Source organism: Melospiza melodia, chromosome 3 (genome assembly GCF_035770615.1).
Source record: "Melospiza melodia melodia isolate bMelMel2 chromosome 3, bMelMel2.pri, whole genome shotgun sequence".
NCBI lineage: Eukaryota > Metazoa > Chordata > Aves > Passeriformes > Passerellidae > Melospiza > Melospiza melodia.
In genome coordinates this window covers 110,076,652-110,092,824 of record NC_086196.1, presented here as the reverse complement: position 1 = coordinate 110,092,824, position 16,173 = coordinate 110,076,652, and the positions used below count along the sequence as shown (strand labels likewise).

Here is a 16,173-nt window from a genome sequence, read left to right as displayed (position 1 = left end):
CGCCCAATCGCGGCGCGCGTAACTCCGCTCTCCCGCCACAGCGACCCCTGCAGGCGTGGCGGGGAGGCGGCAGCAGGCGCAGCGAGAGGCGCCCGGTGGCGCCTGGGCTGAGGACGGAGGGTGACGGGTTCGAGCCCCGCCGCTGGCGGAGCGCCCACCCTCCCGAGGTCGGCATCCTGCGGGGCTCTGCCACGCCAGGTACGGGCTCTCTCCGTGATAACTTCACGCTCTGAGGCCGCTGGGAGTCGGGTGGGCCAGCAAGGTGCCTTGGGGGTCCGGCGGGAGGTGAGGCCCGTGCACCTGAGGTGTTCTGTTTGCGCCGCCGGCCCTCACGGATGGAGCGATTCCAGCCGAGTTTTGCCAGGCTGGAAAAGCAGCGTGAGGGTGGAGTTTGGCTTCGTGTGGAACAAAAAGGGTTTGTGGGAGCTCCTCACTGCCTTCCCTGGTCTGTCTTGCTGAGGGGTGTTGAGGCATCGCTAAACTAAAGCTGAATGTCATGGAATAAAATGATGGAATGTTGGGGAAGTCTGCTCTTCAGGACTGTGTGTGTGTGTGTGTGTGTGTAAAGCTTTTACGTAAAGCTGACTTAAAAATCCCCATTAAAAAGGAAATGAGGGAGGAAAAAAAAATCTGAGATTTCTCCTGGTATGTTTCAAAATCCTATTGCCTGCAATGATTTTTGTGCCTTTATAGAACAAAGCCTGTGCCAGAGACAGAGCTGAGCTGCGCTCGTGTCACACGGCTTGTGCTGCTGCTGCAGTGACAATAAACACGTAAAACTTGCAGTCTCTATTCTCTATTTCACAGGGATTCACTGAAAACTCAAAAGCTCCTGATAATGCAGGTAATTCAGATAATTCCTGATAATTCACTGAAAACCCAAAAGCTCCAAATTTTACTGAACAACTCGAAATTCACCAGTGTGGCCAAACAAATAAACCAAAAGGCTTAGGGCAGATCTGCATTTGAGGGGACAAATTATGCAGGCTGTGGCAGTCTCCACTGGCAACATGGGGAAATACTATATCTGCAGGCTTTTTTTTTGGCCACAAAAGGCACAATACGTGCAAGAGAGAATGAAGAAATGTGGCCTAGAAATAAAAGGGTGGATGGGAGGTAAGGGGAGAAAAACTAGAATGAAATTCCCTGAGTCAGTAAAGCAGAAAATAATTGTTACTGTGGGGATCTACTCTGAAAAAGTCTACAGTGATTAGGCTGGCAAACTTCATAAATTGTGACTTGTGGGTGTTATGTGGTCTAAACAATTCTGCTAAAGGGCTTTGCACCAATGAGTGGGGGCTATGGAGGGTGGAAAGATTGAAGGATTTTTTTCTTTCTTTCTTTCTTTCTAGAGCTGCTCACAGGGTTTAGGCACTGATGTGTCACAGAACCCAGCTTCAGATCTACAAAAGTTGTACAGACATGTAGGGGATGTAAACACATGGAAAGGAACGGTGTGGGGAGCACAAACCCTGTAACACACATTTTACAGAGCCATCATTCACCAAATTTGGGTCCGGGTCTTCAAGTGGGACACGGGTGCACCTCCTGAAAGAGTCTCAGTAAAAAACCCCATTGTAGTAATTTTTTTTTTCCCCCATAACCTAGATGATTTCCAGGATCCATTTTAGGATGCAGCGTCTAAAACTGTTCTATAGGCACAATTTTGGAGGTGACAAACTGCAGCAGCCAGGGCAAAGAGCAGAGAGGGATTTCATAACTGGCCTTGCCTCTGAGGGACATGGCCTGTGTCACAATGACAGTTCTACACAGCCTGCTACACAGCTCTGCATAACCTGCTCCTGGCTGCACATCTTCAGGGTTTTGTCATCCCTGCCACTGCCACCACCACCTATGGCCCCACATTGTGCTGCCACAGCTGTTTGTGACTCTGCATTGGGGATGGATCCAATGCTGGCATCAAAAGCAGCACCATTTTTAGCAACACTTTTTTTTTTTTTTACTGAGATGAGTTCGGTTTTCTAGTTTAATGTGTGGCCTTATGTGCTGTTGTGCTGCCACAGCTGTTGAAAATGTACCTTTTTTTGGTGGAAAGACAGAATATGGGAATTCCTACTGGTTCTGCTGGATTGCCACCAAAAATGAGGGGTGGATATGAAACCACCCCCCTCTCTCAGCTGTTCTGAAAGCAGGGCCAGTTGCTGAATTCTCCACAATTAAGAAGAGAAGCTATTTCTGAGCCCCAGGGAATGTCTGATACCTGTAGTTGGTGCACTGCTGTGCTCTGTTGTTCTCCTTTTGCCTGGAGAACAGAACATTTTCTTGACATGTTTGGAAAGTCAGTCAGACCACTGCAGCTATTCAGCTGTAAGTTGTATTTGATGTATGTCCAAAACTGTATTTTTCAAGTGAGTTCCAGTGAGTGCAGTAATAGTAGAAATCCTTCAATGGGCTTTTTGTTTGGTGAAATAAAATGAACAGTTGTTTATCACTGTGTGGAGTGTTTGGTATGCAGCCAATAATAATTTAGTAGTTAGTAAGAATTCTGCTAAAACATACATACTTATCTTGCTTTCTTTGCTTGAGTTTCTGCTTTCTGCCATGCAAGAAATCATTCCAACGGTCTTAACAGCCCATTCCATCCCTTGCAAATGAAATGTGGAATGCTGTAAAACCTCATTTACCCTTTCCTCAGTCTCTCTGTATATCCTTGCTGTATTCCCTAGACCACCTTAGATAATGTCTTTTTTTTTTTTGCTTGGATTTAAGGCCATAAAAAGCTATGAAGCAATAATGTAAGTACTCGTGTGATGAAGACTTTTCATGTGGGTTTTCCTCAGGCCTTTTCCCCTCATCCAACCTGTGTGTACATGATTAATTATCTCTCTTTGATCAAGCTCCTACATGCATTGCCACTGCAAGTTCTGCTTCTAAAGCTGTGTTCAGGCATCTGGGTTGTGCTTGGTGATCTCTTCAGGTGTTATATCTGGTGTCTTCCTTTGCATTAATGACAAACTGAAATAAAATCATGCAGAAAGTACTGCATTAGAGCTTAAAAGATCTTAAAATATCATCCATGGAGATCTTACAACTCCTGCAAAGTTCATGGAAGCTGCAGCTGCTTAGCATCACTCAGGGTCAGACATTTGGTTTCCTGTTCTTCACATTAATGCTTTCATTCTATCTAAAGCAGGTGCCATATTCTTTTTTTCTTTTTTTTTGGTAAAACTATTTTTCTCTCCTGGATAAGGAAATCAGATAAGAGTATTAAATTCATTAAAATAGTTATCAGTCACCATGACATACTACTGGTGGGTAAAACAAGCTGGTCTTCCCAGCTAAAGGAAGCTTTGTGTAGAACACAGTGCTTTATCATGCTAAATTGTGGATTAGATGGGAAACAATGGGACAAACCGATCTCAGTTATGCTGCTCTAAATCCAGAGTCATTCCATTTATTTCGTTGGATTTTTATTTTTTTGGGGGGGTCTGTAACAGTATAATTAAGAGCAGACTTTGGTGCCGGGATGATAATCCTGTTCTTGGACCGGGAGCAACAGAAAGTCAGCGCAGTAATTCAGGTCTGAGAGAGTGCTAATGAGGAGTTGGTTACAAGGCAATTATTAGTGCCAAGAGTGCTTAATGCTTAAGGGAGATACAGTTGCTTCTTTCAAAATAGCTCCAACCCAGCCCTTAGCAAAGTGAAGGAGAATCCCAGGCATTGTGATTATACATTCCATTCTTGTGTGTGTACGGTCTAAACCAGCCTGGGATTTGCACTGATGCAGACTTTAATCGCGCGGGGCTATTTTTTTTCCCTTTGAAAGGGCGTTTATGTGCACAGGGATGCAGATAAATCTTGAATACACCGAGATTCGAGGTCTTGACTTCTCGCTGGCTCCGGAGTCTCGGTGCCCATGAGAACCGAGGCTGCAGCGGGAAGCAGTTCGTGCTGCTGGATGGGTTCTGACACGCCGCTCTGAGCCGCGGGTTTCACTCCCCAGCTCCCCAAGGAGCACAAAGCACGCTGCTCCCTTTTAGGGGTTTGATGTTTTACGCAGCTTGGCTGAAGGTTTTGCCAGGTTGAGCCATCCACAGGTAATTACATCGATGCCAGTTTATTCTGTTGGACACGAGCATCTTACAGAGCGATTCAGGCTCGTACTGTCTTAGCAGGATAATTAAATATTGGTGACACTTGGTGGTTCTGAGAGAATCCACGGCAGTTATGTGGGCAGCAGGATTCCAGGGCTCTGTCCTGGTGCCTGTCACAGCTTCAGGGCAGGGTAAAACCGGGATGCCTGTTGGTAAAAACGAGAGCAGGCTCCCGGTACTAAAGTGATTTCAGCATTTATTGTAAGAAAAAGAAAGGCCTAAAGCAAGGATGCCGAGGGCCGAGCAGGAGCGCTCTCATCGAGGATGCTGCGGTGCCGGCGCTGGGGCTGCTCAGCGGCGATGGCCCAGGTGGAGCTGCACAATTCAGTGGGTCAGAAGTCCCTTTTTATCCTGTTTTTGTCCCTTTGGATTGGTTTCTTTTTGGATCCTTCATTTGCATGAAGGTTTAAGGCGCTTGATTGGCCCATTGTTTCGCTTGGGGGGTGGTGCGCTTTACTGAGGTGTGTTATGGTACCTTGAGTACACTGTTTCTTACAACTACCCTTTTAACCCCTTTTACAAAATAATAACCAAACAGTACATGCTTAACGAATTAGCAACTATTTTACAACAGTTTCTAACCTATTTTTGACACCTGTCACTATCCTCATTCCTTTTCCTGTGAAAGGAGCACACTCCAAACATGGCCCTGATCAGGGCACACCGTGAGCTGCACTTGCCAGACACTTGAGCAATGACCTTGGCCAAGGCAGCATCGTTCCCTAACTTACTTGAACATCAGAAAAGACAATGCCATTTAATATGGTTTAATCTCACGTTTTTGGGGAGTGTATGGATGGCAACAGCCACTACTCTGGCCACAGAGTCATCCCTTCCTATGGCCGTGTTCTGTCCTGAACAGAAGCTGCCCTTTCATTTTTGGATGCTGTTCTGACAGTGTTCTTGTTAAGCTGCTCAGTTTTGATAGCTGGAAAGATTCATCCCTTCCTGTGGTCACTCCAGTTCCTTCAGCATAACAAGGTATTCAAATGGATGTGCTGTCATGCAGGAGACATATGTTAGAGAGCAGCCTCTGTGCTGTCACCACACTGGCTGCTGAGATTTGAGAATGAAATAGCAGTCCTCGTGATGGCCTTCAGGGAGAAGAGGAGCACATCTGGTAGCCAGATCATGAACCAGCATTTGAGGCACTCTGGGAGCAGACAGACAGTCTCAGCATTAACTGCTCATAGATTTTGTATCACCATTACGTGAAGTTTCTGAGCCTGCTTAAGATGGGCTTAGATCATCTGCTGGCACAAGCTGCAAGCACATTGATTTCTTACATTAATCTTTAAGCAGCAAAGCTTTTTATTTGATAGGCATGACTTAAGGCTGGTTTACCTGTGCTGTTCATGCTGCCTGGCTGACGTAATTGAGTACAAAGCACCCGAAGAGGCAGGAGAGATTAGATGCTTCCAGTGATACCTTCCCAAATCCTCTGGAGCTGTGTGACTGCAGCTGGGCTGGAAGGGCTTCCCGAATTTTTTAACCTGACTTCTAATTCTGAGCTACATGTCTGAGCCTGGATCAGATGGAAATTGCCTCCTCCTCCTCAGTTCAGCCTGCAGAAAGGGAGACAGAGCAGCTGAGATGCTCATGCCTGAACTTTCCTGGCAGGTGAACCCTGCCAGCTTCTTGCTCAAGTGAGAGTAACAGGCTTCCCCTTCCCCCTGTGCTGGGGGAAATATTAATTCACTGTTTGCAAAGAAAATCCATGCCTGTCCCTGAATCTGCAGAGCCTCATTTGAGTGGACTCTTGATTTAGCTGTAGTCCCTGCTACTTGTTCACTGCCTTTTCCTGGGACTGAATGCCCTCTCAGGATGTGTTTGCAGAAATGCATGTGTAAGTACCCCTCAACCCACTTCAATCAAACTGGGCTAGCAAAAACCTCCTACTTAATCCATTTCAGTCTGGCCCAGGGTGACCGAGGCAGCTGAGGGGGTGTCCACAGGAGCCTGCTCTGCAGGCGGATCTCAGGAGGTGGGAATTTTCACAAGAAGTAGGACGGGCTGAGCAGGGGGAGAGGATCTGAATCAGCAGCTTCTCCCATGCCCTGGGCTGCAGGCAGAGGAGGGCTCCAGCACAGGGGCCTGCTGGGCAGCCTGGCTGGCATTGCTGTTTCCCCATTTACCCCTTCCCAGACTTACAGCAGCTGTGGCCAAGAATGCCCAGCAGAATAAAAACGCTGCAAGGTCCTCAAGCTCCCCTGTTCAAGTCTTTGTCCTTGGTCGAGGGCTGGTGAGGGTGGAGGCCCAAATTATGGTCAAATTAGCATCAAAATGGATGCTTGACATTTGTGTTGCCAAGTTCCTGGAACAACTGCAAGCACACACATTCCTTGGATGTCTGCAGTATGGCAGCTTCTTCTAAGAGGTGTTTGATCCAGAGCTTGTGCAGTACTGGGCCCACAGACCCACATAAAGCAACACAAGAGCTGGGATCAGTGCTGGGAAGGGCTTCCTTACTTCCAACATACTGCTGCTGTTAAGACCCTTGTCTGCAAGGATTTACCTGGCTCTTTAGTTGGCTTGGGTCTCCAGAGGAATTTTAACCTCAAAATCTCTAAGGTTATTGTTTTCAAAACATTTGGATTAGATTAAAAATAAGAAAGGAGACCTAGGTGGTGTTTAGGAATGGGGGCAGGGAGAATATCTGCATAAATTCCATGCCATGGCTGTAATTTCATGTTGAAGGGAACAGCTCCTAACGAGATTTACAATGTGCCCTAACCATTGCATTCGTGCTGAGGTGTTTTTCTCTCTCCATTAGCAACTTTACTGATCTCATTTTTTTAATGAGTAGTGAGTAAGTCAGAGGTTGAAGTGATCTCCCTCCCTCGGGAGTTACTGACTAAGTTCCCCTTTCTTTTAGATGAGGCAGAAGCGTGGAGGTCACACAGATAGCAGAAACATTCATGCAAGGGATGTGAATGAGGAGGAAATGCTCACTGTTCTCACTCCTTTAGGGCCTGGAGAAAGAGGATGAGCCTTCAGGCAATTCCCAGCCTGCTGCTGATCCTCCTGCTTTGTCTCCCTGCCTCTGACCCACTCCTGGCTGGGAGGGACAGGAACTGGGAATGGGAGCTGCATGCTTTCTGATGAATCTGTACAAAAGATTCAGAGATTCAGCCAATCTGTGTCCCCTTTATGGAGCACAAAGGGATGAGGCAGGGCAGTGCAGTTGCTCATACATATTTCAAATATTTTCTTTTTTTTTTTCCTTAGGGTTGTTTTCACTTTTAGTTTAAAACAGGGCAAAACTGGCAGTCCTAAAGCAAGCTCCTCTTCCATATAGTTTATTCTTATTGATTTAAAAACAAGAATCATGAGAAAGATTTGCCAGTGTAGCATTTGCTATGCAACATTTACATGCAGCTGCTTTGAACTAAATTCCCAGCAGAAGTGAAAGGATTTTGAGGCTTCCAGATCTTAGCAGACTACTGGTTTTTTGCAGACAGAAATCTGTATCATATGTGCTTCTCCAGAGATCCCTCCCAGCCAGCTAGGGCTGTACTATCATTTTTCTACCCCACTGAGGCACATTATCAGCTTTTGGGAGGGGATCCTTCTGGACCTGGAAAGTTAATTAGTTTTGGTTGCAAATGTCTGCCACTGAAGTGACTGATTACTTTTTGGAGGGAAGGAAAACTCTGGTCACTAAAGCTGAAAAGAGCAAAAGCTTGGAATTTGTATATATTTTGGCGCTTATTTCTCTTCTGTGGGTCAACACTCTTCCCCATATGTGAGGAAAATTTTTCAACTGTTCTATTTCAGTTCTGGAATTGTAAGTTAAATGATAAATCTAATTACATAACAAGAATATGATCAGGAGTATTTGAAGGCCATTTGCAAATCAAATGCTGGTAATTTCAGGTAAGATAGTCTTGCCCTACTTTCCTCCAGTCTGGCCAGTTTCACAGAAGCTGAGAATCCATTGACTCTGATAGATTATTTTTTTTTAAGGAAATGAAACCATGATCTAATGCAGGGCCAGAGCAGTAGACAAGTGGTTTGCTGTTTGCATATTTAAGGTAACTAACTCAATGAAGGGGATGCAAGTTGCCTTAAGGTGAGGATGTCTCCTGTGTCCCCTCAGGAACCTCCTCACTCCTTGATGGTGATGACAACTTCAGCAAGAATATGCTTTCCTCCTTAGGAGCAGCATCAGTTTGATGTCCCATAAATCTTATTAGGTATTCTGTTCATTCTTCAGAGAAGTATCATGAGGGTTAATTATTTCTCTGCTGTGACTCAGACAGTGATTTTGTGCCAGAGGATTCTGGCAGTGAGTATAATCCTGGTGATACCCTGAGTGAAGAAACCATTGTTAGGATGTTGATGAGGAAGCGCTAATGGAAGCTGAACCAGAGCCTGATATAGAAACTGAGAGACCCAAGGCAAACAAAGGAAAGAGGTTGGAAACCTGGCTGTTTTCAGCCTTCCACAGCAGATATGACAAAAAATAACTCTTTGTCTTCCAAAGTCAGGCTGCAGAGTGGCTCTCCTGGGGCTGAGCTGTGCTGGAGGGAGGGAGGAGCTGTGCTGCTGAGTCCTGGTGCCTGGCATTCCCCAGGGAAGAAGTGCAGCAAGGAGCAGGTTTCAAACAGAGTGTCTCCTCTGTAAAACTGGGTTGCCAGATGGGGGCTGAGGGCCTCGCTCTGCCCAGGCTCCAGCAAGGCATTGCTCCAGAGCCAGTTGGCACTGTGAATTATAAATACATTGGCCATGTTACTCTATTTAGGACCAGTGCTCTGGAGTTAGATGAGTGCATGAATAAAACATATTTTCCACGCTGCTTTTCTCTCTCTCAGTATTTTATAAACTCGTGATAAAGACTGGGGATATTTACCTGCTTATGACTGTGCTGAGGAGGGCAGAAGGGCTCCTTGCACCAGCACACAGACCTAAGCACAACTCAGTCCTTTAAGATTTTCCCTTGTCCCAAAGAGATTATTTTCCTCTCCTGGTCTCGTGTGGTTTCCAAGGCCCAGTTTAAACACATACAATGACATAGGATAGATAGCTATTTTCCATACATGGCCTTGTATGGTTGTTCAGCAGGAAGCTTTCATTGCTTTAAGACAGCACTGAAAAGTGTTCTGTTCTGCTCTCTGAAAGAGAGGCAGGCAGGATTATCTTGGGTCACATCTTTCTTCTATTAGTCAAATGGTGAAACCAGACATCTGAGTTAAGTTTGACCTTACCCTGTGGTTCCTGACAATCCCACAGCTTTCTGTTGTCCATGAGCAGGATTCTTCTGTTTCATGAGCAGGATTCTTCAGTTCCCCTGGCAATCTGCATTCCTTTTCCTGGTATCTTGGGCCCTTGGGAGACCACAGCCTTGCCTTGGTTTCTCTGTTGCCACTCCAATAATTCACTGCCTTAGTCTGGATCCCTCTGCTGAGCAGGCTTAAAGGTGTTCATAGTCTTCTCTGACATTTCTTGATTCAATTTAACCTATACAGCGTTCCTTAAACTTGCATCCTTCCTGGATGCCTCCAGAAGCAGCACAGCAGCTCCAACATTTCCTGACTCTGTGGCCCCTTATAGCAACCAGCATACCCAACTTACACATTTGTCATTCAGCTCACAATCTGCTTCACTCTTTCTGGCACCTTGCAGTTGCTCTCTCATTCCCTAACATGCCTTCTTCAGGCTTAGCAGCTGCTCCAAGAAGGTTCCTAAGGCTGAGGAGCTTTTTGCTGAAAGCATTTTCCAGATTCTCCCTTATGCTCTCTAGCAACAAATATATTTTCTTTTTTCTATTTTGTCATATGTGTTTTCCTTGGCATATTTCTAATTGTTCTTCATTTGACTTTATTGGTCACTGATGTCCAGCATCATGTGTTATTCACCATAAAACAGGGACACTCTGACTGTGTTATTTCAAACATCCTTGTAGCTCTACCCAGCAGCTGCAGCCCTTCTAGATGTGATGGCATTCAGCAACACTCCTTCCTGTTAGCTGACTGTCTTGTGTCCCCAGCAATTCTCAGCCTTCTCTGGCTTTCCTCATCACCCTGAGGCTTGCATCTCACACCACTGCCAGGCCTTCTCAGACAACTCTGCCATGAGGATGTGTCCTCTGCTTTTCTGTATCACCCTGGGATGTTTCTTGACATACATATCTTGTTCAGCTTCCCTTATGTCCCACAGCACTACCCAGGCTTTTCCTACATCCTCAGCAACTTTCATGGTGCTCTGATGTCCCCTGGCTGTTATCTGCCTCCCTTTGATCTTTCCCAGCTGAATCTCAGCACTCTCTTAATATCCCTCAATATTTCCTCTATGATCTTCACAGACACCTCTGGCTTGCTAATGGTTATTTCCACATTCTTTTTTAAGTTGGACTCAAAACAGTTGCACTCCTCTACAAACAGTTTGCAATCATACAGCCAGAAAGGACTTTCTGGTAATGTCATAGTTCAAGCATTCCTTTTGTTTCTCTGACAGCATTTTCTTTAGGAAAATACAGAGCTGTCCTAAAGAATTTTGGGAACAGGAGACTGTCACTGCACTTGCAGGAATGTACAGGAGCAGTCTGAGGCTCTTTTACCAAAGGATTAAAATAAGGTGAGGATTATACCATGGTAAGCTTGCCCTGTGTGTAAAGACCCTGCAGCACTCTTGAAAATTTGATCCACAGCTTCCATAAGGAGAAGCAGTGCCTTTGCTTCACTTTGATAAAATCCATATCACTGTTCAATGCAAATTCACCTGGTAATGTTAGCAATGGACTTGAAATGTTTGGGTTCTGTGGAGGATTAAACTGTGGCTATTCTTACATTAGACATCTTTACTCATAATGACTAATAAGAAAATCCTGGGTTGGACATGAGGAAGCAATTTTTACTTGCTTGCTTGCAGGTCCCAAAACCTGCTTGATGTTTAAAGTTTTCAAACAGAAAAAAGAAACAGATGCTGAAGTTTATGAAGCTGTAGAATTTGCTTTATTCTTGTAACACCTCTTGAAAATAAACAAGCATGAAATAATACAGATTACATTGCTCATTAGCTATTTATGTTGCACCATCATCAATCACCTGGTATAATGTAAGCCAACAGCATCCATTCTACATGGATTCATTATACAGTGAAAATTTCTCCTTCAAAAAAATTCCAGGGCTCAAGCATGTTTGTATACTTCACTCTTTCCTTGTCCCTCGTGCTTTGATTGCAGTAAGAATCCTAAAATACATTTGTTCTTGTTGTCCTGCACCTATTCCTGGTCTCCACTGACAAAAATTACAGAAAAACCCATGTGATATAAATCATACTGTAGTGCCTTCCAGTTTTATTTAGTTCCTTAGTCAACCATGCTTTTAGTTATCCCCAGCACTAGATGCCATGTTTAACAGTGCAAGGGCCACATGCTTTTGTGCTTACTTTATTTCCTTTACTGCCCAGTTCTAAAGCGGTCAACAGCGCTTTAAATATGGATTTATGACTGCTCACGTGCCCCTGAACTGCAGGGGAGGGAGGATAAAAGTGTTACTGACCACAGTGGGGTCAATTCCTTTTTGCAGGAAAGGGCTGTTTAGCAGAGGGGGAGGAAGATGAACCTGGTGCCAGCTGGTTTTGCACTGGCCGAGTCCTGCCATCAGAACAGCACAGAGGCTGTGCTAACTTCACTCTGCAGCAGGGTCAAGTTAAACTTCCAGATGTGCACTTCTACAGAGCCCTGCTCCTTCCCTTCCCCTCTGTTCACAAGTGCAGGAACCATCTCAGCTGGCTGGACATTGTCATGTGAAGGCTGTGATGGTTTTGACTTCTCTGGAGAACCAAATTCAGCAAATGATCCCAGTTCAGTCATGGCCTCACTGGGTATAAATGGTATTTTTTAACATGAAAGCTGAGCTGGACCTGGCAGCTTTTAAAAGTTGTACATTTGTGATGAAAAGAAAAAACAAAAATATATTGAATATAGTCTGTATTACTTTTTCATCTGATGGATGCTTCTTTTATTGTTTTTCCTTGGTAGGAATTTCTGCGGTGTGAAGGATTTCCCTGTGGGTGCAGAGCTGGCATGAAGGGTCCTCTGGAGCTAATCTGGCACAATTTCCATTCCAGGTGAGGCCATTCCAAGATGAGGCTGCTCTCTGATGATCCTCCCCTGAGAGATGGCCCATGGTGAAGGCAAAACCTTCAAGTTTAGATTAGGAAAGGATTTCTTAAGCTTCTCCTGAGCACAGATTGACCTCTCTTGAATAATTTGTCTTCCCAAGATTTTTCTGAGTGCAGCAGTTCTGCCCAGACTAGGGAACAGCTTAAAATTCTGCTGATAGCAACAACTCAAATTCCTCCAAGGTGAGGGAGTGAGAATTGATCAGAGTTTACTTGTTTGATGTGTGAAGATCCTTTTCTTTGACTTGGAAGGACTGCACTGCAGTGAGGAGTTACATGAGCTTGCATAAGTATTTCCAGCCAGTTCTCATGCCCACATCCTGCAGGAAATGAGCAGTGTCTAGTAAGGAGATCAATTACAATTGTTTATTTTGGGATTTTTTTACTATATATCTCTTTTTCTTTCTGAAATTTGCCTGACTTTATGGTTCGTGCTTCTTAGTTAAGAAGGAAAATATTTTTTCTCTCTTGATGTTTTAGACTCCTGGTGATTCTATATGAATCCTTTTCATTGGAAAGGATACCCTGAACTGTCTTTGCCCTAGCACTGGATGAATATAAGAAAGAGAGAACTGCTGGATTGAACAGAGGCACTGCAAGATTAAGTTTTCTACTGCTTTTGCTTTGTGATTTGCCTCCTGGTTGATGTAGCAGCATCACCTCTAGCAGAACTTGCTCTCTCTTTAGCCTCTGTATTGATATTTCTCCCAATAAGTGAGGAATCTATTTTTGTGAGCATCTTGTGACAACCAGCTCAAGTGACATAAGCCACTGAACAGCTATTGAACAAATCCAGGCTAGATTCAGAATAGGAAATTAGAGGGTGAAGTCTCCACATCCAAATAGCAACAAAAAATTCATCTGGACCAAATTTTTGTCCTTCAGCTTCTGCTTGGTGTCACAACTGCCCCCTTAAAATAGCATCGAAATGAAAAAGAAAGGAAGCTGTGTCAGTACTTTCAGTCCCACTGAGGAAGGTGTTGGTTCACCCCTAATGCATAATGCACAGCCTCTCCAAAATACACATCCCATCAGTTCCCAGGACCTGCAATGTTATAAAGCAGCTTGCAAAAGAAAAGGAAGAATAACTTCTCCAAAGGCAGCCAGAGAGGGAAGTCAGAGGGAGCTCTGGATATAATTACCTGAGCTGGACTCCAGCCAGGAGAGTGCTGAGCTAAGGAACAGCAAAGTCCTGACTCTGCACAAGGGATCCAGACAAATTTAAAAGAAACTGCAATAACAGAAGTGGGATTTGAGCATCTGGGAAGACGTTTGAGAGAGTGAATGAATACAAACTAAGGCCCCAAGGGAGTCTGATAGGAAACAAAAGGAGCAAAATGAAATACAGTGTTTAATGGTAATATATGTGGCACTGACTGTCTCACACTCAGGGCTACCTGATAAAACTCTTTCTTCAGCATGATCTAACTTCTCTGAGTTCATTTACCTCTCTGTGCAAGTCAGACTACATGAACATGGATGGAAATGAGACACTGTTATGTTCTTAAATAGTGATGAATAAGAACTGAGTCAGATCTGACAAATATGTTAAATTTTTAACCAAATACCAGGTTAATTAGCCACCATCAGTGGAAAGTTTATGCAGGAAGAAGGATTTCCCTCTGTTGGGCTGCTCCCCAGCTAAGGAGGCCTGGTCTCTGGCCAGAAGTACTTTGCCTTTAATCCCCAATTTCTCAAAGGTTAGTTATTCTAACACTTGGCTACTGTTTCTTGACAACATTGGTATCATACAAACATATTAATTTTCCTTCACTTTTTCCTCTTATATAAACTTTCCTCTTCTACAAAGTCTTCACAGCTCCACAATCAGCAAACCTGACAGAAGGATGATAAGGGTCTGCTGTTAACTGCCTTTCATTTTAAAATCCTGTTCTTGGGGTGATTGTTTTTGTATTTGTTGGGTGCTCAAAGCATTCCCAGGCAGCTGCCATTGCTCAGAGCATGCCCAAAGCTTTTTGGTCCTTCCAAACTGTTCTCATTCAGCAACCCCCCAAATGGTTTCTAAGGTTTGCTAAAGAGATGTGGTTTAAAAAGGAATGAAAATGCAAAACTGGAGAGCTGATGGATGCAAGCAGGGAAGGTGGTCCAGAAGGCAATGGTAAAAAAAGAATAAAAATAAGAATAAAAAAGTAAAAATAAAAATAAAAATAAAAAAGGAAGTGCTGGAAGGGAAGTAGAACATGAGGAAATCCAAGTGGGGTAGTGTCTGGAATCTGAAACTCTATATTCTTCCCGCTGGCAGGTTTCTCCTTATTTTACCTAAGCTGTTCCTTTTTTCACATTTCTTTTTACTCCTGGCTCATTTGTTTTATGCCAAGAGGCTTATTTGTCTTTCCTGGCTTATTTGTAGTGCATGTGGATTTAGGCATCCTGATAAATCAGTTCCTCTGAAGACTGTGATCTAAAAATGAATGTTGAGTTGGATTTTGAGCTAATTTAAACCGATATACATCTGATGAAGTGAAGTTTAGCCATGCAAAATTCCACTGATTGAGCAAATGCATAAACAATGAACATTATTCCCCTTCAGTGTGTCAGAAAAAGATACTGTCTACTCCTTCCAAAAAGATTATTTTACATTTGAGACACGTATCTATAAATGTCTGTATTTTGCAGTTTTGAAAACCTAAGCATGGAAATGTATTATGTTAGACATTCCACGTGCTTCAAGGGATTGTCTTCTACTGAACACATTATTTTTGAGAAGAGCTAAACCTTTCATTAGTTTTATCTGCCTGAATGTGTTGCCTTAATTGTGTGTTTTATTCGCTCTGTAATATCATATGTGCTTACTATGCTTCAGCAGGCAAACATAAGCTGGGGTCAGAGTGCAAACTCAGACAATATTCTGCAATTTTCAATACCCTGCAGGATTTTGGATTTCATTAATAATTTTTGGTTTTATTTTATTATTAAGCGCAGAATGAGAGCACCATTGAACTGATTCATCTTAGGCACTGTACTTATATGCCTGGCTTGGAATTGAAAAAAAAATATTTTAGTGACAACTTTGCTTCTGATCTTAGGGAAAGCACTGATGGGAATTAGTTAGCTGCTGTGCCTTAAAAAAAAAAAAAGGCACATAATTAGAATTCAAATTTTAATCTTGCTGCCTTTGAAAGTGAAACAAAATCAGCAACAATCTAAAATCATGTCCCTTGCTACTTTTCCCTTCAGTCAGAGGAAGATTCCCACTGATGCCAAGAACAGGACTCCATGTTGAGAGGTGAGCTCCGGTGAATTTTGCTGATTGCCTGCTCACATTCCCCTCAGCTGGATTTTTGGCTGGGTTTGCACTGGTCTCTCTGCAGGGATGGAAGCAAAGACTTCTGCTGCATCAGGTGGAAAAGGCTTCTTCTTCAGGACAGGTTAGCTGAGGGTGCAGCTCCTGAGTGAGCCACAGCCATGCTCATCTGCCAGAGTAGTGTGTGACAGCTGTGTGTCAACAACAATTAGACAAAAAAAATAAAATTAAGGACTTCAATGGCAAAATAAACAAGAATGTACGTGTATGGACATTAGAGAAAGGCAAAATGCTTTGAGGTCCAAACATGGTGAGTAAAATGAGTATCTCCTTTTCCAGTACTATTTTTGTTGTCATATGCACAAGGGCCGCCACACCAGGGGTGCTTAGTCCTTTGGTTATCTCTGAAAACATGAAAATTACATTTGGAATAAAAGTGCAAGAACACTGTGGCCTCCACTGCATCTACCACCTGCCATTAGAGAAAAGACCTACCAGCAACTTTCAGCATTTGGAGTGGCATCCAGGCATGCCAGCCCTAACTGTTCTTGCTCTCTAGACCTACTGGAGACATGTTTGGACATCTAACTTCCTAATTAATTATTCACCTAAGTCCTGACCAGAAGCAAAACACATTTGTCCAGCAAACTGTGCAATCACTCTGGG

At 43.8% G+C, this 16,173-nt stretch overlaps 1 long non-coding RNA gene across 3 annotated transcripts in view; it reads left to right on the top strand.

Annotated features, from left to right (window-relative positions):
• Positions 1–138: 138 nt before the first annotated feature.
• Positions 139–16,173, top strand: part of LOC134416203 (uncharacterized) — a 29,658-nt gene continuing 13,623 nt past the window's right edge. The window contains exons 1-3 of one of the 3 annotated variants that reach the window (XR_010027195.1): positions 139–198; positions 12,100–12,188; positions 15,441–15,489. This is a non-coding gene — a long non-coding RNA (uncharacterized LOC134416203). Of the gene's footprint in view, positions 199–3,841; positions 4,059–12,099; positions 12,189–15,440; positions 15,490–16,173 lie in introns of those variants that run through there. The other 2 variants (XR_010027197.1, XR_010027196.1) reach the window with 2 other exon arrangements.